The sequence below is a fragment of the Zonotrichia leucophrys genome, chromosome 14 (assembly GCF_028769735.1).
Source record: "Zonotrichia leucophrys gambelii isolate GWCS_2022_RI chromosome 14, RI_Zleu_2.0, whole genome shotgun sequence".
Classification (NCBI taxonomy): Eukaryota; Metazoa; Chordata; class Aves; order Passeriformes; family Passerellidae; genus Zonotrichia; species Zonotrichia leucophrys.
In genome coordinates, this window is record NC_088184.1 from 6,049,564 (window position 1) to 6,074,105 (window position 24,542).

The window sequence follows — 24,542 nt, forward strand, 5'->3', positions numbered from 1 at the left end:
AACATCTGATAAAAAAATTCAAGCTTGTAAAATCAACTATGTTGTACATACTAAATTTTACACTGTATGTGTAGTATTATTTACGCCAGAAGACTTGTGCAGTTTCATCTCCCTCCAGAGGATTAAGAAGCACATTTTCCTTGTAATTTTTTGCCCAACCAATCTCATTAAGGAGTTAAATTTGTCATTATACAGTCACTCCACAGAAACAAGACACACTAACACGTTCCTGCTCTCTATGTAAATTTCAAACAGCTTGTGGTGATCAGTGACAACATCCCATTTGTGTTTCCTATGAAAAATTGTTATTTCTTACAACCTCACCCAAATCCCAGAGAAAGAACAGATTTTATAAACTATTCATGAGCAAAATTCAACACAAAGCACAGAATTAGGTATAAATAAACGTAACATAATTAAAGTAATATACAGATGCTGGGGACTATAGCAGAAATTAGCATATATGGAAAAGTATGGCCTCTCCATAAAGAAGGATTCAAACAGTGGTTTCTAGTTCATCACAACCAGAAGAACATTGCCTATAATTTACCCATCAGCCAAATTAAGCACTGGAACAGCATCAAATCTGGATGAAAGTTGTGAAGACTTGCATTGAAGGTAAGCAGGGATAAAGCATTTTGTTGCTTGTTTTGTTCAGAATCCAGGTCATGTTCTGAGCTCTGTGTGTATTCCCTCTCCAACCCGGTTCACAATTCCTCTTCACATCCCAGTTCCCTTTCTGCAGTGCTCCTGCCTTCCAAGTTTCTCTCTGGATTACACCTCAGACTTGCCAAGGCCATTTAAAGTTAATGAAAGTGGACTGGCTGAAATTTCCTTCAGGCTACAATTCTTCCACAGCGCTTTCATGCTTGTCTTTCATGTCAGTAATACTCTGTGTACCCACAGAAATTTAACTTAGCTCTACTAAACTTGCACTCAGGCAGACTGATGAAATACTACAGAAAGGAGTAGCAAATTTCATAACACATCATGCAGATAAAGCATACAGAGATTGCAGGGATGTTCTTCCCTTTAGACTTCATCAATTTCCAGAATGATATTTCAAGCAGTTTTTCAGAAGCAAAATCTCAAAACAGGAAAGGCCTGATCCAAAAATCTCAAATGATTCTACAGCTGGTCAGCACCCATGGCTGTAAAACCTGCACTCATGATGCAAGGAAAGCAAATATCCAACTTACTATCTGTGAAAAATTACAGAAGCTTTTCCCATAACATTTTAACCTAAACAAATTGTTCATTTCTAGATCTACAAAGGATCCCAGTAGAGTCATTAGCATGTTAGGAGTATGTTTCTCCAAAACACACAGGTCTTTTTCTTATGATCAGTGTATCACATTCATCACCATTAACAGTCTCAGAGGTGTTCAACTACTCACACCTGGCTCAGGAAAAAATTGATACCAAAACCCAGGTACTGTCTCCAGGAGGTGGTGAGGGAGGATTATACCTGAACTGGCATATGGTCATAACTTCCAAACATAACCCAAACACATTCTAGGGTTCCTTGAATAGCAAAAAGCATATGATGGTTCATTTACGAAATGAAATTGCACGTATTCTTTCTTCTTTCTTTCAGTGTTTTACCAACCTTGCAAAGTCATAAACAAAAAGCCAAAACCCACAAAACTTAACACTTTCTCTTCATCTATGCAGATCTGGCATGCTCTCTTTTCCATAAAAGACAAATCTCAGATTAGAAAATTCTGACATTCCGAATTTATATTTAAAGCCTTGCAGTACCTGTGTGGTCAGCTGTTTGATACCCAGGAATAGAAAACATGCATTTTTGCTAAAAGAAAGCAAGTATCCATTTCTTTGGAGCAAAAAGGGTGCAAACCTCTTTCTTTTCACTTTAAAAAAGGTGAATCTCTAATTTGCAGATCTGTGAAGTACTCCTTTAAAAAATCTGCTGGCATAATGCTTTCCTGGATGAAGAACCTGATGTTTTGTGGAAGGCATTTTCTTCTGTCATTAAAAGGCTGTGACAGAAATCACTTTTGGGCTTTTCACAAATAATTAAGAGAAAATTAAATTCCTCCTGTTTTAAATGAGTTGTTTTAATTAGAAGTGGAAGAAAGACATAGCTCCCAAGTGACCCACAGTGCATTTGAAACAAACAAAAATATCATTTTCAGCAAGAAAAGCCTGTTTGTGGGTGTTGAACCCCATGTGTGCTGAGCCACACTGATTATTTCTGTAGTGCTCATAGCTAATTTACAGACTTTCCATAATCATAGCATTACAGTGTTTCAATGATTCCTAAACATAGAGGAGTTTATCCCAACACGTTTGTCTGTAATTATCCTGTTGAAGGAAAGCAAAGCAAACAGAGTAATCACATCTTAGAAAAGTGATTCCTGGGAAATTACCATATAAACCTTTCCTGTCCTCTCTTTGAAATGTTTCCAATTTTTGCTGCTTAACACATTTTTTAAAACCTTTGCTCATTAGAATAGAGTTTAAAGCCATTTGTGTTTTTGGGGGAAGCTCATTGCATAGGAGGTGGTTTAGCTGAGGAACAGCTCAAATGAGACCCCACACCCCATAGTAAATTTTGTGATTGCTTTTGCTTGACCAAAAACTGCCACAAGCTGTTATCTGTTCCTTGTAGGTTAAGATAAAATGCCCGACTGGAATTGTTAAATTTTTAGCAAACAGGAAACTTTCATTTTTAGATTAGAAGAGCAGCACTGATTAGATGGCAGTGATTACAGAGTGGCTCAGGCAGAGATGCAGAGCTCGTCTCACATCCATGGAGGACTCTCTCCTCTCAGAATTTATTGTACCAGCCTGTCTGGATGAGCCAGGCTGTCTAATGGATCAAGGCAAAGACAAAACAGGTTCACAATTAAAGCTGAGCAAGTCCTGTATCACTCCTAGGGCTGCTCATGAAGCACGTGTTTGAATTCAGAGTGCACATGGCCAAGCTGCACCAGGCAGTGCCTGGACTGCAGAGCAGGTCCCAGGGGAGCCCAGAGCACAGCAGGACTGACAGACAGACAGACTGCAGAGCCAGCCCCTTCCTGCTCCTCACCTCAGGGCAGCAGCAGCCTCAGCAAAACTCCAGTGGCAATCCCGACAACTGTACCCCAGTCTTTTATTTCATTCTTCAACAGCATTGTTTATTATTTTTAGTTATAAAATAAACATGTTGGCAGACCTAAATCACAGACTGAAAACCTGACTTTCAGTTTTACAGGATGTAAATAGGAGTTATTGAGGTTGGAGAGTTTTTGACGGGGGAAAAGCTGTTCCATAAAATCCTCACTTTCTCTCTTAGGGTCTCAGGGTACTCAACGTGGAGTTTTCTAATTGTCCACTAGCAAAAACTGCCTACTCATAGATTCTGTATTTACATGCAGAATCCTTCTTTGCATGCACTGCACTCTTTGTGAAAAATACCTAATGACATTTGATGTAGCAATTGTCCTTTTATAGCTTTAGACCCTTCACTGATAGTCCTAATGAAAAGTGCCTCTGCAAACATTTTTTATAACTGCACTAATTAATCTGGCAAAGTCTGTAAAACAGTCTAAAAATTGATCTCTCTGATTTTGAGAAGACACCTACATATTTATTTATGTTTTACAAAATACTACATTAATGCAAACAGTGCAAGCATTAATGTGATATTAGTTTAACCTAGCATTGCTTCAATCAATAAATAAAATTAGAATAATTTTCTCTCCCACTTCTAAATGCTGAATTTAGCAGTTTTTCCAGATACACAGCCAGATGAGACTAGAAAATTAATTTCATTAAGAGTTCTTTATGCTGTGCTCTTGTAAAACTGAATCTAACTTTTCCCATTGGGCCCACTTGGTTTTGAATGAAATTTATCTTAGATGTACAATACTGTAAAATTGCCATCAGCATGAAGTATCACCAAGATCAGCTGCATTTGAATGAGGCCAAAGGAAAGAATTTCTGTGCCACCATTTTCAGCATGGAAAGTTTTCCTCTAAAATAAGATGTTGGCTGTCACTTGGCACGGCAGGGAGACAAAACTGTCAAAGAAACCATCTATCCTTATCTATCTCCTTTGATACTTCTAACTCTTCTAATGCTTAGCATTGCTAAAGGCTTTAAATTCCTTCTCCTTCAGGGAAAAAGAGAGTCTCTTACAAGAATAAAACGTTATTTGGTTTAATTCATTCTACAGGAGAAAAGATCTTCTGAAAGCTGAATAATGTTCCCAAGGCCACAGGGACTGCAGGACTAAAATGTCCTATGGGCTTAAGGCTCACATTCTTGAAGATATCCAGGTAGATGCCCACTCCAGTTAAGTTCAAAGCATTATCAGAGCCCCAATTCCTTTGGGATCCGAGCATTGGTATATTCCTAACACATCCCATACTTCCAAGCAGGGCTCTGTGTTTAACAGCTGTTGGTACTGCTCTGAGAGAACTATCACAGTTATCCAGCATCGGCTCCATGCGCACTTCCAGCAGAGCCAACCAAACCAGGAGCTGCCAGAGCTCGTGCAGCCCATGGATTACACTGCAGCAGCCAGGGGATCAAGGGTAAAACAGCCACACATCACAGGAGAATCCCACAGCTGGCTGCTTTTGAGGGGAGACACCACTTCTGAAAGGCACCAAATGACAACTGCAGAGCCCTGCTGTCCTCAGAAACTTCAGAAGAGGGGTGGCTCTAAGCAAATCCAGATCTGTAGAATGTTTTGGAAAGCCCCTCTTATTCTTTGCTGTCACCCTCTGCTAAGCGCAGCTTCACAGACCATGACAAACCTGGGAGTGCCAAGCAAAGTCACATGTTGTCATTTACCCACTGAACACACACTAGATGCTTGATTAATTAATTATAGGTGTTTTCACACTGCCCCAAAGAGTTTTCACACCAGTTTGAAATATGACAGTCGGCTACAAGCTGTGGAAGCACAAGCTGAGAATTACAGAAACCATGAGGTGCCACAGTTAATCAGTGTACAGAGAGGGAAACAACATTGCTGTGCTGGGCAGGTATCACCACAGAGGGGAACATCCCAGTGCACCATTGCCAACCTGGGTCAAAGTCAGACCAATTGCAGGGAGGGAGGGACACAAATAAGGACAGACCACTGGGGTACCAACACCTCCCACCTCCACCAAGGAAACTGAAATTACCCTCTTTTGATGTCAAGACTGGATTCATATTAAACCATTCACTATTAGAACAAGCAGGAAATGGCATTTTTGCTTGTTCAGGAACACAGCACAGGAGCCATTCACAGGGAGAAATGGTTCAGCAGAAGGTTGGAATTGAGCCAGAGGCAGGGCACAGTCTCTTCCCAGCAGTCGCAAAGCTTTGAGTGAACAAAAGCTGGAGCCGTGGTTGTATGGGCCAAATCCCCATCCTTTCCTTGTGCCACAGGGCTGAAGAGTGAGAGAGCAGAAATGCAGCACTCCCTGTATGTATTGTGCTCACTGACTCCTTTAATTCAATTGTAATCATTTTGAGCACTGAAAATGCATCTTTGTCTTTGCAAAAAGCTATCTTGGTCAAAAGTGCTAATGTGAATCCTCACAGAAGAACCTTTCTAACCAGAACAGAAGCCTCCTGGTTTGAAAGCCAGGATTCTTTCTGGACACAACTCTCCTCTAAGATTGTTATAAACACTTTAAAGCCCAAGATTGTTATATGTAAGCTCCTCCTAAATGAGAATTAGTAGTTGCCAAGCAACCTTCAAAAGATTACCATAAAATTCTATAGAAAAATAATCACTAACATATACAAAAAGCAAAGGAGTTTGTGGGGGAGTAGAAGAGTTAAAAAAAATAAAAAAGGAAGAGAGAGAAGAGACACCAGAAACATTAAGTTTTCAAACTGACTTTAAGCATTTGCTGTCACTAAATGCAGTTCTGTATGCAAAGCACACCTCCACACCCATCCCAGCAGCTGTATGGCAGAAATTACCTGAACAAACTTCAGTCACCTCATCTCTGCTTAACTTCTGTTACAGGTGAAATTCAACAGGCTCTGAGGCTATATAGCTATGTTAATACAGATAATTGGTATTTTCACAAGCAGGCACACCAGGACGTTCATATTTGATACTTAGAGGAGAACCAAATGTTGAAGTCTCAGACTTCCAGGTCCACAAGGCAGGAGCTGCTCCCAGGCTGCAGCATGGACAACAATGAGGGGATTCTGCTCCCTCAGCAGAAACCAGAGAACTGAAATCAGCACAGATCAGACACAGCTCCAAATCTTCATCCTGTTCCCTGGCAAGAACTGAAGAAACCAGGCAGACTATTCCCAGCTACCTAGGCCTAAAAGGCTGTGCTAGCTGCCAACACTTCTTGAGCTGTTTCTTCATAACTTGCCAGGAAAGAAGGAAACAGTGTGATGCATCTGATTTACTGTCATGCAGGGTACAAATGTTTGCTGACTGCACAAGCTATTAAATTCACCTCTATTCATATATATTTCAAGATATTAAATTCAATTATCTTCATTGAAATAAACTGTGCATAGAGCATTTATGATTATAAACTTAAATAGACCATCTTGCAGTGGAATAAATACTTGACATTACAAGTTTCACAAAATCAATCTGCTCAATATCTGTCTTTCCAACAGTTGGATGCTTAGAGCAGAGGTGTTTATCCTGCTTATTATCCCAAACCTTCTGTGAACAATTTAGCCTCATTCTGGCTCATGCAAAAAGGAAAAATGTCTCAACACTGAGATCACTGCAGTCAGAGCTATGAATAGACTGCAGGGACACACACATTTACTGGGAAGTACAGTCTTGGTAAGTATCTAGATGGAGAAAATAGAAGAAAATTTGGTAAAACACTAAAGGCATGTAAGGCTGCAAAGCACCCAGTCCCCAGAGTCAGCATTGCCTGGAGCAGATGATCAGACACCAGACATGCAGAGGCCATTGGGAATATGAGTTTTACTTTGATTGTTCAATCTACATATTCACAGACTGTGTCCAATGACTAAGGAGCCCTTTGTGACTAACAACAATGTGTTAAATTTTGATGCTTATACCCAAATGTCTTGAGCCATCACAGTACTCTGCTTCCAAATATGACAGTCCTGTTCTGACACCTGCAGCAGTTTTACATTTACATCATGGAAGAAGGCTCAGTTGTGCTGACACAGACATGTTCAGAGGATGGCACAAGAAAAATCAGTTCATGATGAACTTCAGAAATGCACCCCAAGCAGTTCTGTTACTTCAGCATCTCTAATTATTTTTAGAAAGGGAGCATATATCAACAAGAAGTGGTGCATCATCCGTAACTCCTAGTCATTGGGCTACTTTGTCATCTTGGATTTGTGGAAGCCTTCTCAGCACATGGGAATTTCAATTTAAAAGATAGTTGGGTGCAAGCTCTCTGCAAAAGCTTCCTGTCACTGAGTTGTCTCACAAGGCTCCCCAGCCCAGGAGTTGGTGCTCAGATCCCAATGACACAGCAGCCATCTGCAGTGCCAGCACACAAGGAAGCCCCAAATATGCTAAGTCCCTATAGCCTAAAGCTATCTTTTTTGGCTGAAAAATACTGGATTTCTTAATGCAGTTTTTACAGCCATGTGCCTCCACAGCTTCCAAAGCTCTTCACTCTTCCGACCTTGGTCACAATTAGTTTTGAGACATGCTCAGGAGAATTACTTAAGAAGTCTAACAATTATAATACAAGTGACTGCTTTCCCCAGGAAAGCAATGAAATGCATAAATGCTTTCTAATCATTGTGTGATACTGAGTCCACAGTAACCTACTTATTAACAGATTATATAAATGGCTTAACACCCATCCAAAAATCACTGGAAGGAAAAATAGAATGGTACCTGAGATAGGTGTCTTAAGACAAAAAAAATGCCAAATCAAACACCTTAGTTGAGAATGCAAAATGTATCAAAATTCCTGTCTTGGACCTGCAAAGATAATCCTTAACTGTTGCATATGTTGTATCAATATCAAAAAATCACGTCCAAAAAGAATTGCTTTCCTTAACATACTCATACACAGAGGCAGAGAAACACAGAAGTGAAAACTCCAACCCATTTGAGATCCTCTCTGAGAGGATTTTACCCACATGAGTTGCACATGAGTGAACAATGTTTCAGTGACACGTCCTTAAACTCAGCCTCACCCCATCCAGCCCAGAAGATTAAACCACTCAGTCCAGTGAACCTGGGCAGCCAAAAGGGTGGCCAGAGGCTGTTCCTTGGACTGATGTCAACCTAAAATCCGTGCTTGGAAACAGAAGTCTCCAACTGCTGCTTTTACTCTTTCCAGTGAGGAGCAGAGCAGTTGTGGACACCAGAAACAAGCACTGCCTGGCTAATTTTAAGTCTAAGCAGGTGGTTTTGGACTACAGGACTGTCTCTCATAAGCAAAACCTTTTTCTGAGCAAAACCTTAACCATGTTGAGGAGAGTCAGTGGTAGAAAAAGAAGTGGCAGAAAAATAATATTTTTTTAAATTAATAAAGTGTGGACTGGATCAAATGCCCAGTAAAATTTGATTTGTGATGGCATCTATCAACATGCTATGAAAAACTGAACACAGCAATCAAACATCAGCTCCCTCAGGATTGCTGGATCTTACTAGGCATGGTAAAGAGAAATTTTTCATTAGTAATGTAGCATTATTTTTAATTGACCCAAAAAGCCAGCTGTCAAAGTGTTTTCAGTCTGCCAAACACAGCTTTAGGTGTGTGGGAGGACACCTAAGGACTTTAATATGTTTCTTACAAAGAAAATATGCACACTGGAAAATGAGTGAAAACTTAATCAAATAGATGAGGAACTGAGTGAATGCCTCCAGCATATTCTGATAAATTAAGAACTGCATTCTTAAGAGTATTATACTGTGTCTATGATCAATTCCCATAATAGCTATATATTAAAAAACAAAACAATAACAACCAGAAAAAATGCCTTTGCCATACCCCATACAAAGGGGTTCAAACCAGAAATAGTTTATTGGTTCTGTAATATCTTAGCTGTGAAATTTGGATGGATTGAGGAACTGGGGGGAGGATCAAAATCCACCAACACATTCAAAGTTCTAAAATTAAACTATTTTCTGCACATACAGTTTTGGAACTGGCAGTACCCTGTGACATCAGTGGGTTTTGGCACTGCAGCACTTTATAAGCATTTACTTTTTTGAGTATAACATTTTCCGAGACATTTTCTCAAAATTACGGGGTGGATCATCCTCACTGTTCTCATCCCAAAATCATCTAGACTCCTCTTGTAAAGTGAATGGATTCCTTGGCAGTTGTATCCCATCCAACACTCACCACATCTCCCAGGCAGATGAAGGCAGAGATCTGAAACCCTCTGGAAGGGAAGATCCTGTGCTTTCAGTCTGATCATGAAGCAAGTTCACATCCAGCACAGGAAATACCTATATGGGCACATTTTCTCACAGTTGTTGGTCCTCTGAAATTCATTCACATTTTGGAAAGAGGCCATATATCATATAGGCTTGGCAATGCTGGCTGGAAGCCAGATCAGTTCCTTGCTCTGGTTCACGGCAGCGCCGTACAAACGTGCTGGCACAGCAGATGGCTGGGGGAAGGTGAGGAAACAGGCATGCTTCATGTTGTACTGCTATCAAAAACAACTCTCCACCAAGACACAGCCTCTCTATAAGACAACATACAAATAAACCCAAGATGAAGTCATTTGAAAAATTCCCAACATCTTACAGGCAAAAAAGAAGCAAAAGTTGTGGATTTCTCCAGCATGAAAACACATGGGTGACTTAGTCCAGTCCTTCAAAAATATTTATATATAATGGTAAATAGGCTGTTAATCAGATATGGTTAAAATTTGCTTATTACTGATACAGACTGCTGACTAGAAGAGAGAAAAGACATTCTGGAGGAGAACAAAGAAACACACCCACTTCTCCAGCCTGTCTACAGTGATGTTCTAAATGAAAGAAAATATCTACACAGCCATCAGCTCAAGCAGAAGGTTTAATACAAATTGCTTGGTTTTCAACCCAAAATTTACAGTCTTGTACTTTTATTTTCATTTTTTGAATTTTTAAATGCCCAAAAGCAGACATGAAGTGGAGGTGGGCCTCTTGGAAGCAAAGCCCACCATGTGATCTCCCTTATCCAGAAGCAACTGATTGTAGCCAATGCATGCACTGGTCATAAGAAAAACTAAGAAGGAATTTCACTTGCAGATGTACAGATGTAATTTAAATACACTAACAAAATCCTCATGACTAGGGTTCTACCTCCTACATAAACTATTTCACTATTTAAAATATTCCTGTATTCATGGGAATATGGCACAGGATTTTCAGACTGCCAGGAAGAATGGCAGGAAGCTTCCACTGCCCTGCTCTGCTTCAGGTGCTAGTTAAATATAATTGGACCTTTGATAGATTCAGACAGTGAAAGCATTTTTCCAGTTATCAAACTTTATGCTCTTATTTAATTATTCTGCACCCTCAAGCATAAAATGCATTATTTACACAAAACACACTTTATTCTCTGTTGATAATTTCCTCACTGTGTTGACTGACTACAGCTTTATAAAAACTTCAGGGTTTAACTTCTTATCTATTTTATGCAAAAAGAGAGTTAAATAACATCAAGCCACTAAGAGAATAAACATCTCTTGAAAACCATGTGTTTGATTCCTAATGATAGAAGACCTGAAATATTCTGTACCTTCTTAACTGCAATTACTACAGCAACTGTAAGAGTATACCAAAATCAGCTGCAGAAGCAAGAGGAATAAACACAGAGTCCCTTCATGGAAGACCTTATTAAGGAGGGAAAGGATAAGGTGTTTGGGTTTTTTCCACCTTCAGCTACCGCCATTCACCGTTCCCTAAAGAAAAAACAGTGTTTTTTTCCCCCTAATATTGAAAATAGACCAAACACCCTAATCCTAATGAGCCATTTTGGTGCACAGTTTTGTACAGAGCCTGCAAGTCAAGTTCAGTTAATTACACATTTAATTGTCTCCAGAAAGATAATAATTAATTCACAAAAAGAAAACAAAAGCCTTGGCTACATGCTGTAATAAAAGGTATCTAAATGTCTTACTGTAATTAAAAAGTCTTGGAGACACTGAAATGCATCTCTTTTGGCAAACCTCCAGTATACAATAATCAGATACTGACTTTGAAACTCCTTAATATACAAAGGAAGAATAATGGGACTGAGAAAGAAATTACATCCAAACTCACTCAAGCATTAAATGGGAAAAAGCAAAACAAAAAACAAAACACAAAAACAAACAAAAACCCCCATGCCTTTCACCCAACTTGTATACCATTAACAAGTTCTCACAAAAATTCCCCAACGCGCTGAAGCGACACATGCTGTGGCTGCAGACAGATGAAAGCCAGACAATATTTCCTGTGCAAACTATGAGAAGGAGCCTTTTATGCTCCAGTCCCATTTCCCTCTCTGTGCCACTCAGCCTTGCCTGTCCCCATGCCTGCAGCCAAGGAGAGCTGAGCCCTTCAGGCCAGGTCCAGACAGGAGCCACCAGCTGCTGCTCTCCAGCATCCACAGAGGTGTTTGACACCCAACAGCAGGAAACATGCAGAGCCCTGCCTGAGTGAAAAGGGGACAGTAAAACACATTCCCTCCTTTGCCACTCAGTATCCTCAGTTAGCAAATACTGCTCACTTCATTTGTATTTGATAGGAATATCTCTGGGCATTCACTGTCTGTATTTATTGCTGCTCTCTCCCGACCAGCAAACGCCGAGTTACTTAATACTGAGTACCTGATAAAATCTCTGCAACACCTGTCATGCTGGAGCCTTTGCAGCTTTGTCTGACGTGACTTGATATTATACAAATCACACTTTCTGCTCTGTTACTAAAGCCTGCCAGGCCGGTTAGAGGATTGTCCAGCCAACAAAGACCACTTGACAAGGGCAGTTCCCTGAGGAGCCCCATTTTCTCACCGTTCTGTTCACCAGGCTGGACAGCTCCTTAGAGCAGCCACCACCACCACCAGAGCTGCCTGGAGAAGTCAGCACTCCCTGGTGCTCAGGCTGCCCCTTTATCAGAGCTCCCAGGCTGAGAGCCCATCCTCAACACAGGCATACAGCACACAGAGCAGCGGCCAACCACTGCATTCTAGAGTATTTTATCTGCAGACTCCCAAATATTCAAGAGTAATGCTCTTTAGACTGCTTTCCTGGCTTCCTGATCCTTTTTTATGACGCCTCCACCTAGAAATGCATCAGTTCTCACTACCACAAAGAACCAGCAGTCAAGGCAGCTGCAGGCCAGCAGCACCCAGGCTGGAGCTCAGGGAGAGGTTTTGACTGTGCCCTCATCACCTGGAGTGTTCCATTGTCTCAAAACCAAGGAGACCATGGAATTTTATAAACTTTAGCTCTTACAAAACAAAATCCTATTTGGACATTCTCAGAAGCAGGGGGAAAGGGTTCAAATGAACAGTGTCACCACAACAGGCAATCATTACAGCTGCTTTATCTCCAGGATTCCTGCAATTCAAAAATTTTAATCATCAGCATCAATGATTGTAAACTATACTCTTCAACTGATGAAGAGTTTCTGTAAGACTTTACAGTGGGTTTTTTAATTAGTAACATTTTTTATTGAAGGTAGGAAATGCCAAAATAATTGTTTTATTGTAGTCACAGTTATCAGTATGGTCACATAAAATGTCAGTTCCCATTTTCACCAGGCAATTCTGTGACAGGCCTAAACTAAAGGACATGCCAAGCCAAACAAAAATACCTGCTGAGCATAAACAGATGAAATTACTTTGTCAGTAACAAACCATTCCTGAGCATTTAATAAAGCTTTTTAAGAAAAAAGGCACCTTAGGATCAATGCCTTTCATTCAAAATTCATGGGCTCTATTAATTTATCAAGTATACATTTTTGTTGGTTCTTGCACAGCTCACTTGAGAGACAGACATTTTAAAGCTAATTAAATAGAAACCACCACATTCATTGTTCTCTGTACTCAGCTGAGGATGCTGCTTCCACCACTGAGGCATTTCCATTAACATCTGACCAAAATTTTTCAAATCAAATGCAAATATACAAACTGATATGAATTAACAAATCAGCTAGGACTTCTTGATTTCATTTATCCATCTATTAAAAATACAATAGTACTGATTTGGCCAAAGACCAAAAAGAGCTTTCCAATATTTAAACCCCATTTCCTCTGGCATGACAGCTTTCTAAAACACATTCAAAAGTGTAATTCCAGAGCTGACATGTCACACAAGGTTTCTGCTCTATGTGCAAGTCTATCTGAACTTCCAAGCAAAACTCCAGCACCATTTCAGAAAGGTGAGCACACAGCACTGCCAAACACTTCCTTAGGAAAGATGAATCAAATGGGAACTACTGAAGCTGCCTTGTTAATAGTACCTCCATAAAAGCATAAAAAACACATCTTACATACTAAAGATATGGAATAGCTGTTGGCTGCTACATAAAGAGAACATAAAAATATATATTTATTAAATTATAAATGAGGATAAGGGAATTTTCATTTTTAATAGACACAGCTGGAATTCAAGTTTTTCACTAAAGGAATGTGTGCCAATGTATCAGCCCAGATTCAGACAGCAGGCTCACATGGTATGAGATCATTTTCCAGCTTCATTCTAGGTGATCACATGTGAATGAGCAGAGGGACTCTGGAGTAATCTTATGATTTTTTTTTTTTTTAGGCCACACAATAGCACTTTAAAATTGACAGAACACCCATCAAGTGTTCAACTTTGTAGTTGAACAAGAACACCTGATAGTGTTTGGTAGTTTATTTGCATTAAAACCCTACTCCTTATAAAGGTTTAATATTCAAGCACTTGACATTTCTTCTGTAGGTAACAACATCATCAACTCCAAGATACCCACCATCTCTGTAAGGAGGAATATATGCAAAACACACATAGCAATTAAAGCTGTATTGAACTCACATAGCTAAAAGCACAGGAAATGTGGAATGAAAACATCATTAATTCAGCTGTTTTGCACACAGAGTTCCACATTCGTTTGTTTCTTGATTAAACACGTAGGTAAATACATTAGTATTTTTGAACAATTTCACTGAGAATTTCCACTTAGATTATAAACAAAGGATCATTTTGCTATGGATAACAGGTCTTCACAAGCAAAACTCCCAAGGAGGAAAAATCTTTCCCTTCCTTCTGAAATCTGTCCTCACATAAACACACTGAGACCCTCAAGGCAGTCTCCTACTTCCAGAAATTCACTGACTTGCTCAAAGGAAAGCCACAATTCCCTTAGCACATATTATAGGTGAGACAAAAGTGCTAAACAGCTTACCAAGCAGCATCAGGCTAATTAACATCATATCAGCTCTAATTGGAAGCGATTCAGCAGTGTCAGCTCTGTAGTAGGAGTCTTTTCAGGACTCACTGATGTGAAAGGCGAATAGTGACACCAAGAAGTGTTTCATTCTCCTGCCCTGTAGAGCAATTGTTCACTGGAGAGTGGTCTGGAGTCACCAGCAAAACATAACCCAGCCACTGTGCCACAATTCCCTTCCCACTGGTGTGTTCAAACGTGCTTCTGCAAGCACACCAAACTACACAGGCTGGCTAAATCACCTCTGTGGTGCTGGGAGGGGCCAGAACAAGAACGAGATCAAAACCTCAGCTCCTTCAATCCTCAGAGGTCCTCTGTTCTTTCCAAGTTACTCCATGCAATCTGCAAGCTAAGGCAAATATCAACTCGATTGCCCATTTCCTACTTGGTTATACCCACCAGAAGTTTAACTCTTTTAATAACTCTTTTAATAAAGATATAATTAAAACATTTGTCAGGTCATGCAAACCCTGACCTACTTCTTTGCACTGCTGTGAGTAATGAGAACTTCACCAATCTGACAAACTAATTAAAGAGTCTTAGTGTTGAGTGTGGCTATCAAGCATGTAGCCAAAGCAAGAGAAATAAAATGAGACTGTTTAAACCAAATGAACTTCAGCAGCCTCTGTGACAGCCCATAAGGAGCATTACTGCTGTTCAACTACACAGAAAAACAACAACTAAACATATTCACCATGATCAATGTATTAAATCACATTAAACTACCCCTTCCTTATGAGATGTAAATTTTAGAGCATTTGTTCTAAAGGACACATGAAAGAGTGGGACCTTCATAGAAACCCATACAAAATCCTTCAACTTACTGTGCTGTGGAAGGAGCATGGCAACGCCTGCCTGTGGCCGCAGCTCTTCACAGAGAGCAGCAGGCACAATTTTCCCAAGGATTCTTCCTGGGAAAGGCAGTGAGAAGCTCAGAGAAGAAAAGACCTCTCATCTCTACTCACTGCTCCTGTTGCTTGGCACATGTGGAATGTGTTATGGAGATTGTTTACCCAAAGTGATTTGTTAATTGGACACAGGTGAAGGTTGTTTGGATTCCTTGGCCAACTGGATCCACCTGTGTTGTGATTGTCTGGAGACAGCCACAGGTTTTTCTTCAGTATTCTTTAGTATAGCATCTCTTTAGTATGTAATTAGTATAGTATTAGTGTAATATAGCATAGCTTAATAAAGCAATTGTTCAGCTTTCTGAAATCATTTGAGTCAACGCACATGACTCCCTGGCTGGGGGATTGCCTGTTTCTACACCTGCCCTCCTAAATAAGCTGTTCAGATGGAAAGTGCTTATTTCAGGGGGTTTTCCCCACAGATGTCAGTAAATAGTGCTCAGGATATAGAACAGCTTAAATCCAACCCAGCATCTAAAGTCAAGTCAGTGTGTTATGGCACGCACTTAAAAGTGAAGCTATCCCACATCTCATCTCTGTCATCCCACGAAAGTCATGCCTAATGTGTGACAAAAATTGTTCCAGAAGAGAAGGTTCAGAAGCACTAATAGAAGTCTGAGCTATTTTACAAAAGGATTTCTTGCAAAAAAGAGTGCAACACTATAAAAATGAGCTCCAATGACACATTTCACATTGAAGTAGAGTCTATTATCAGGATACAACATTTTCATGCATCATTTTATATTAAGGGAAGCTGTGTAGTCTGAGAAATGGCCATGTCTAGCTCCTTCTGTCATAAAAATCCTCCTTTGTGCTGCGGCAAATAGTGATATCACCACAGATTAAAACTTAGCTTCTCTCACACCAATTTCCCTATCAAGTGTAAAAATCCATAATTTTCCAAATTTTTTCAGAGACAGCAAGAAACAGATGGACAAAGCCTTTTCTTATGTCATGGTGTTCAGATCCCAGTCTGCCACTGGGGCTTCAGCAGCCCTTCTGTGTCACACTCAGCCAAGGAAAATGTGTCACACTGAGTGACACGCCTTCGAAGAGCCCCAATTTCCTTTCTTCTCCATGTCAAAGGAGCTTTAAATATCTACATTTACTGTCTTGCTCCTCATTTGATAGCTATTTTAAACCACATTTCAAGATCAAGTAGTGACTCAAAAGACTTAGCATTGAGCTAAAAATCTAGATCCAAATTCTAATGGTCTGTCACTTGGAGTAATGTCTCCTGGACTTGGTGCCCACTGCAGCTCATTGAACCACTGGGATGGTAAAATATTTCAAGTAACAAGCTTGATGTAAAACGTGGTCAGAGTAGAAGGATTAGAAAGGAAATTTAAAAAATAAAATAAAATAAAATAAAATAAAATAAAATAAAATAAAATAAAATAAAATAAAATAAAATAAAATAAAATAAAATAAAATAAAATAAAATAAAATTCCATGTCAGGAGAGACATACTGTGGCAGCCAGGCTGCCCCATGGAACATGGCCTCTGCACCTTCCTTACCCCACAGAGCATCACCACAGTGAGAAGCTCTTCATTTTTATGCAAAACACTAATCCAGCACTGAGGAAACAATGGCAGAAAGCTGTCAGTGCCTAAAGAAATTAGTAATAATCATGCTCATGTAATTTGCTATTTTAGGAAATCCCATGCTAATTGATTAAAGTAATTAGCTGTGCTAATATTAGCAGGTTCTTCTTTTGCCTTAAAATCATGCAAGGTATGTACAAGGAGCAACATTTGCTTTAAGAGGGCCTACAATCTTACTTAAAATACTTCAGCCACGCTATGAAAACTGTCTTAGAAAAAGGCAATCACAAGCTCATTGGACAAAACATAAAACATCTTTGTTGATGACAATTAAACCAGAACTTTGCACTGGAAAATTCTGAAGATCTCAATGTGCTTCCAAGTGCCTCATCCCCTGGGCTGAGCAGTTCTCAGGAGGAGACATAAGGTGCAAAACAAAAGTCCCAGAGGTACCATTATCTCTTTTAGCAAAGGGCCTTGCAAGTCAGGCTTCAGTAAAATGCACAAAGTTGGATGACAAAACGTGGCCTGTGTCTCCTCTGTACCGGTCAGTCTACCAGGATCCAGAGCAAGTGATGCTGCTTCATTTTTAGGTTGAAAAATCCAGGTCTCAACTTATGTTCCAAAATTTACTTGAACTAAAATGGAACGTTAGAGGAAAAGGCCAGGAATGTGAATTTCTGCATCAGCATATATGGAATCGCCTAAGAAGACCTTTGCTCTCTAAGCCAGGAAAATGAACACCAGAGACCAGCAAAAAGCAGGGCCTATTACAATTAATAAAACATTTCAGACTTTAGCATGTAAAGATTAAAAGTTAACATGACAATAAGGCAACTGAAGTTCAGTTATTTTTAGATTGTGCATTTATGTCACTTCAACTGTGCATAAAAAGTTCTTCCCTAATTCATATGGCTTTTTAGTAGTTTGCATAATGCAGAAACTAACAGCAGAAACTAAGCAGAGTCTATAATATGACTTCATTGCAGTTGATAGAAATGGAACAGCAAATGAAGTATCCATCCAATATCTGCTCTGAACTGGAAGATATTATGACTTACCAAATCATGTTAAATCTAATTTGCCAAAAAAAAAAAGTCACTCTAAGTTAAATCTTTCCTCAAAATTACTGTCAGAAAGCCCATGTAGGCATCAAAGCAGTACTAGGATGAACCCTAAGTCCTGTTTTATTATTTAGTACAAGTTCATTAACACCTTTTGTAGTAGTGATTTCTACATATCTGAAGAGGCTTTTCATTTTTAATCTGTACATCCCTGCTGCTCAGTCCATTCGGTGGTGCTGGGACCCAGCAGCTGCTGCTCCATTGATTTTACCTTCATATCTCTATTTTGTCTCATTGATTGAAAAGCCATCAAAACAAGTTTGTGCCTAATTGAATCAAATATCTGGGCTGTCTTACTTGTAAATAGACTTATAAGCAGACTGTTCAGCATGTTAATATCCCAGCAAGCCAAGAACATTTTTACCTCATACTCAGGGAGTCACAGGCTCTAAGCTTATTCATCAGTGATTAAAGAATTAAAGCTTATATGTCAATAACAATACTTCTCAATATTCTGACAGTCTCTTGACTCTTCTCTCTAGAGTTGCAAAGCAATTTACTGATACACACAAATTAATTCTCAGTACCCTGCAAGGTCAGAAGTATCTTTGTTTTCCAGGGGGTAAAAGCAATGTATTCAGCAAAATGCACTCATGTTCAAACTGACCCAAAGTCCAGACTGCAGACCCCAAGAAGTGACAGTAATTAACTTCCAGCTATGGTTTAGGATTTGCATACTGTCCACAATGCTGGCTATCAGGACCTACACGTCTTAATTCATGCAGCAAAATCAGAAATGACCGAGGAAAACAATCTAACTAATTACAAATGCACACACAGTCAAATGACAATTTTTTAATCATAAAACTCTGAGCACTTTCCTACCTCCAACTCCATTAAGTGTTATTTCATTAGCATTCTCACTCTGGAACTTCAGAGCAAGTATAACTGCCAATGCACAATAATTAAGATGTTCCCTTGAAAACAGAATTGTGTGACTAGAAGCAGATGTGAAACTGGAAGCTTGAAACTAGAAAAAAAAAATTAGCTTCATCTTTTCATCATTTGTATTTTTTCCAATGTAAAGGGTGCAGCTTTTTGGAGATATAAACATCCAAACGAACAGAAGCAGCTACAGTTTTTGATGACCCCACTAAGAAATAATTTAGAAATAATACTAAGAAAATAGGAGTGCTCAGGTACTCAAAAACATCAATCCATGGTTCCCTACCCTATGGACAGAAACAGAAGGTACCATGCAAGAATGTTTCTTACAAAGGACACAAAAATTGACTGACTTCAGTCTGCAGTGAGCTATTCATCCCAGCCTGCACTTAATGCTGGATGCCCTGCTGACATTACAGCCAAGCAGAGTCCTGGGTATGGATTTCAAGAGAAATAAAAAGGTTAATAAGACGTATATAAAGAAGATTTCTCCTGATGTCATGCAACTTACAGTGTCATGAACCTCTTCAGTAAATATCTATTCAATCAGTCAACATATTTTAATCTATAAGTTCCTTAAAAACCTGACCTTCCTGATGCCCTTAACAAAGTCCTGAGGTTGCTTCGTGAAGGGCCAGCACAGATAGAAACGAAGGTTCAGGGCAGACAACCAAGGAGCAAGAAAACTAAAATTCCTGCAAGGACCTATAGTTTAAAAGTACATCATTTGAAACTTCTGAGTTATTATTCTACATTGCTAAGTAAGAATTCTCTTTTCCTAGTAAGACTTATTTGCTCTGTAGCAAGGAAGAATATCCTAATCAAGGTAGGGGAACAGCATCTTGATGTCCAGGCATTTAGAATGAGTTTCATTGTTGCTTACCAAAAAAAAAGAAAAAAAAATAGGATGTGTCAATGCCAGAAGACACCAGGTATAAAGCAATTCAGCAGAACACAGAGCAATAGTTATGCCTGTGTTCATGTAATATCTAGGGCATTTAGGCGTATGGCGTAAATATAAGGAATTTAAGCCACAAAATATTATCTATCTGACCAAATAAGAGAACTGATAACTGATCTAGTTAACACCTGATTCCAGTCTCACAAATAAAACTTAATGAGCAGAGGTTGATAAAAAAGTGCGTCCCACTAAAAGGGGAATTGTAAATTATCAAAAAAAAAAAATCTATGCACACTCGTAGAGCCTGGAACTGAGCCCTAAGTCACTGGACTTTGAAGCAACCTCAATTTATTATGTAAGAAAAATACCAAGAGCTACTTCTATATTTGTGTACAGAGGCAGAGAACACGCCTGCAGTTACCCACAGCCCGCTCTGCTCTGGATGCAGAGGGAGTCAGGCCTATCAATGCTGCCATCTACAGAGCACTGCTCCGGAGCTCAGGATTTCACTCGTTGTCAGATAAAGACCTTGAGGTTTTGCATAATGAACTGCTTGGAAACCAAACCTCCTCCACCTCTGCTCCTCTTTGCAGCAGTTCCAAACAGAGTTATAGTCCATGGGAGGGGGCAGGGGGAATAGCCAGGGGATAACAATGATTTCCAAACAATTTCTGAGACACATCTGCTCACACTGCTGTGGCTAATGTCACCTGCAGTAGTAATGCACCATTCCCTTCAGCACTTTACAGGGAATATAAAAATCAACAAAGAACAGTGAAAGATTTTTACATAAACAGCTGAAATAAAACTAAAAAAGCCTTCAGTATATTCAGAATTATTTTCACCTTTCTTTTGTTTCTCCACAAAAGTAAACAAAGATATGATAAAACAAATAATTCATTGTGATAAATGCATTTCATCTTAAAATGTGACATTTTTTATTTCATCTGCCACTACGACTGTTTGATATCAAAATGATCAACTTTAGAAGGTATAAGGAAACCTCTACATAGAAAAATCTAAGTGAAGAGTAAGACAAAAAAATGATATAAATGCAAATGAAAGTAGATAAAGTGATCTCTACAGCAATATTTTGTCTTGCTCTACAACGGAGGCAATAACCTTTATAACTTGAAAGCATGTTCTGAATTACATTTGCTACAAAATCCGGCAACTTCCTTTGATATAGATAGATCTCACTCTTGAAACTACAATAATGGGGAAAACTTTGCTTTTCTTTTCTTCAGACAGCTTTACTGTAAACAGCAGGTTTCACAGTGTAAGACCATTTTGCAGCCCCAAATACACTAAATCCCAACCAGTGCTCTCTTCTGTAATCACAAAATGCACTCAATTTAGGAAATGAAGTCTTAATTGTTCATGCATTTCCAGTGCTAAACCCTTAACTAAATACACAGTACCAGGGTAGGTCCACAGCCCCAGAAATGTTGTTTGTTCTGGCAGAGGGAGCTGGCCCTGCTCCAACACCTTGCCAGTCTGTTACAGAAATGGTAACTGAATGCAGAAAGGGCTCATTTTCTTCTGTCTGAAATTCCTGATAATGTGTATTTGGCCATTCAAGCTGTGCACACTGCCAGAGCAGGTTGTGGACCAGGAAAGAAAATGAAGCCTTTGCAATACAACAATTTGGAATGCTGCTGGGAGAGCGCAGCCACAGGAGTTCGGTGCTGCCCAGACCATTTCCACAGCTCCTGCTCCCCCAGCAGCACTCCTGGCTCTGTCCTGTCCCCCAACAGCTGCACCTGCCCAGGGGATCCCTCCCAATAAAGGGCCCTGCCTTTTCCAGGTCCTGACCCTTCTCTCACACAGCTTCCCAGAGCAGCCACCTCTGCACTGCCACCACGAGGGACTCTCGTATTCAAGATGTACCGTGGTCATCATGATGCTTGGTCACGGGATCACGCAGGATCTGCCAAAAATTTCATCTGAGCTCTGGGCACCATGCCCACTCCTCACCCAATACTGGATTTTTTAATAGCAGCAAGTTCATATTCCCCTGCTGACTGGCATCTTAAACAGACAATGAGCTGGCAGCTAATAGTGAGCATCACTTGCAAATGTACCTCTAGGTTTAACTGCCTACACAGCAATGCCCCTGATTTTCCACATCAATCCATTCCAAGAGGCGAGTCAGCAGGGTGCTGCAGGGAGCACATGTAGCTCAGAAGCTGAAAGAGTTCATGGAAATGTTGGCAGAGCCCCTACAATGCACAAAATAAGTGAACCCAGCAGGCAGGCAGTGGTTTTACAGGCACACACTTGCCCTCTCAGTGGCCAGCATTTCCAGAAAATGACAGTCAAAAGTAGAACCTGACAACAAAAAGTGTGACATTAACAGCTATATAGTTTCATGCTCAGTAATTCACAAATTTCATCCACTGGGCAGCAATACTCCAGTCACATTTGTACAACAATGAGACCTTGGCATAGGTCAGGGACCTGAGGTACACACACACACCAGAATGTAATGCTGCTGTCACACACATTGAGCCACTGAACATTGATATGTGCCCACTGTTTCTAGCAAAAATAAAACTTACAGTGTATATCAGGTGACTCTACCATTTGGCTGCAGCACCACATACCCCAGCCTGTGTGAAAGGTGCTTCTGCAGAGCACGGTGCAGGCAAGCAAACACCAACCCAGCTGGCACACAGGGCTGTGTCTCTGCTTTACCACAACACTGACCAGGTGCCGAACAGATTTTAACAACTTGCCCATCTTTTACTGTAAACATGAAACAAGGAATACAAGACAAAATCCCTTTCAACCTCCATTTCCAGCCCATGCCCCTGCTTTCCTGCTGTACCATGAGATAGAAGGATGATAAGCCACAATGGAGCACAGAAAATGTTCTCCCTTGAGCACGCAGCAGGCACCATGTGGGAAACATGTCAGCAAGCTCAAACGAGCAAACACGCATTTGCTTTAATTTTATCTATGAAGTTTTGTAAAAATCATAGTTTGGGGAGAAGCTGCTTCTATTCTAGCTTCATATGAATTTCAAATACTTAAGTTTTATTTTTAAGACGACAGTTATCTACAAGCCAAAGATTTAGGCAGCCTATCTTGAGCCTGAAAATACAAAATCTGTTGAAAGCAGAATTGGCTAGGACAGCTCTGAAATTACCAGCACAGAGAATACACTTTAATTAGAAGGTTTTTCACCAGCAAGTTCTTGTAGACAGCAAGCACCTGTCTAAAAAATTATGTAAGAAGAAAAGCTGCCAAAACTTTTCAACTGACATACCGACATGACATGGATCAATGGGCAGGTGTTTGTTTGAGAAAGGTATGGCTGTTAATTCCTTAACCAAGCATTACACATACAGCAGACATTGCTAGAGGAAATCTCTCAGGAAAAATTGACCCCAGCTTTGCTGTTGGCCTTCATTCAACTTTTCTTTGTGCTTTTACTTACTTGCTTCTCTGCATAAGTGTTAAAAATGAGAATGTCTAATGAAAGCTATTAGGGAACTATATTGTGTAATCAGCTCAATGAGAAGCAACATTTCCCTTTTCTTATCTTATCCAACTACAACGGAACAACAAAATGACATCCCTAACTATATAAACCACTGTAAGAGTGAACCAGCCATTCTTAAACTCCTTGGGTTGAATTTTACAGCATCCTATGCTGCCCTTTGGCAGTTCATCCTCAGAGCAAACACGGGCTCCTCCACACAAGTACATGTGCAATATTTCTTAACCTTTAAAAGGCTTAGAGCACAGGAATTTAAATAGTTCCCAACAGCATTGCAACACAAAGTGAAATCATTTTGCTCCATCTGTATATCAGTCTGTAATTGTGAAGGAAGCTGCAAAAGCAGATCTTTTTGCTGGAACTCTGGAGCAAAGCCACCAAACAGTTATGGATATCTATGCTTGACTGAGTGCTATTTCTGATCCACTTCCCAAGCATTAGTTGTATTTCCAGTTAATTTTTGGGTGCACTGGTCAATGCAGGATACAGGAATAGAAGACACTACTGAACACAATTAAAATTATTAAACCTTTCCAAGATCCCAAACCTATATGGAATATAAATAACACCAAACAGCCCGCAACATCTCAAGCAGGCAGCGAAAACCTGCATGTATTTTTTAAAATCATTTAAATGCTCATTTTTTCAGGAGACTTAAGTGTCAGCAGCAATTAATGAATGAATTCTCTAACATTGCTGAATACCATCTGCCTGCAGAGATAAAGGCAGCACAGAAATGGGCAATGCCCCAGTGCACAGCGAGGTGAGCAGGCAGCATCACAAGGGCTCCGTTCCCTGGGCACGCAGGGGGTGCCAGGTGCACAGCAGCCTCTGGAGCTCCCTGGGCTCCCTCCAGCCTGTCTCGGTGGGAAGCTGGCTGCTGACTGCCATTTGAGGCTGACTGCTGGATTCATCCACAGTGAAACCCCTATAATTGCTCAGTCATAGCCCATGGCTGCAGGATGATGGACCTTCCCTGCCTCAGCTCTGCCCTGGACTGTGGGATCCCTGCCCACCCCTTCAAGTGAGGCCAAATCCTTCCCACTCTTTTGCAGCTCCCCCAGAGGTCCCACAACACTGGCACACAAGCAGGGATTCACTGTAGGATCACTGCCCACACGGAAAACACAGAGAGCAAACAGCCTTTGCACCCCCAGGATCTCTCAAACACTTGCCTCACACTGATCCCACCAGCACTCACTGAACCACCACTCCTCCAAGTCACTGTCACAGTCACATTGCCCACTTCCCCAAAGAATATAAAAATACACTTGCTAGAATCCAGCCAAGTTTCAACAAATCATTTTCCTGGTAGATGATATC

The 24,542-nt window shown here is 40.2% G+C and overlaps 1 protein-coding gene across 12 annotated transcripts in view; it reads right to left on the bottom strand.

The window, feature by feature from the left end:
* GRIN2A (glutamate ionotropic receptor NMDA type subunit 2A) overlaps positions 1-24,542 on the bottom strand; it is a 185,526-nt gene that overhangs the window by 86,321 nt on the left and 74,663 nt on the right. The window contains exon 1 of one of the 12 annotated variants that reach the window (XM_064726414.1): positions 15,175-15,312. The exons of 10 other annotated variants lie outside the window; for them this stretch is intronic. The gene's annotated coding sequence lies outside the window, so the exon portion shown is untranslated. Of the gene's footprint in view, positions 1-14,308; positions 14,354-15,174; positions 15,313-24,542 lie in introns of those variants that run through there. One more of the 12 variants, XM_064726415.1, reaches the window with a different exon arrangement.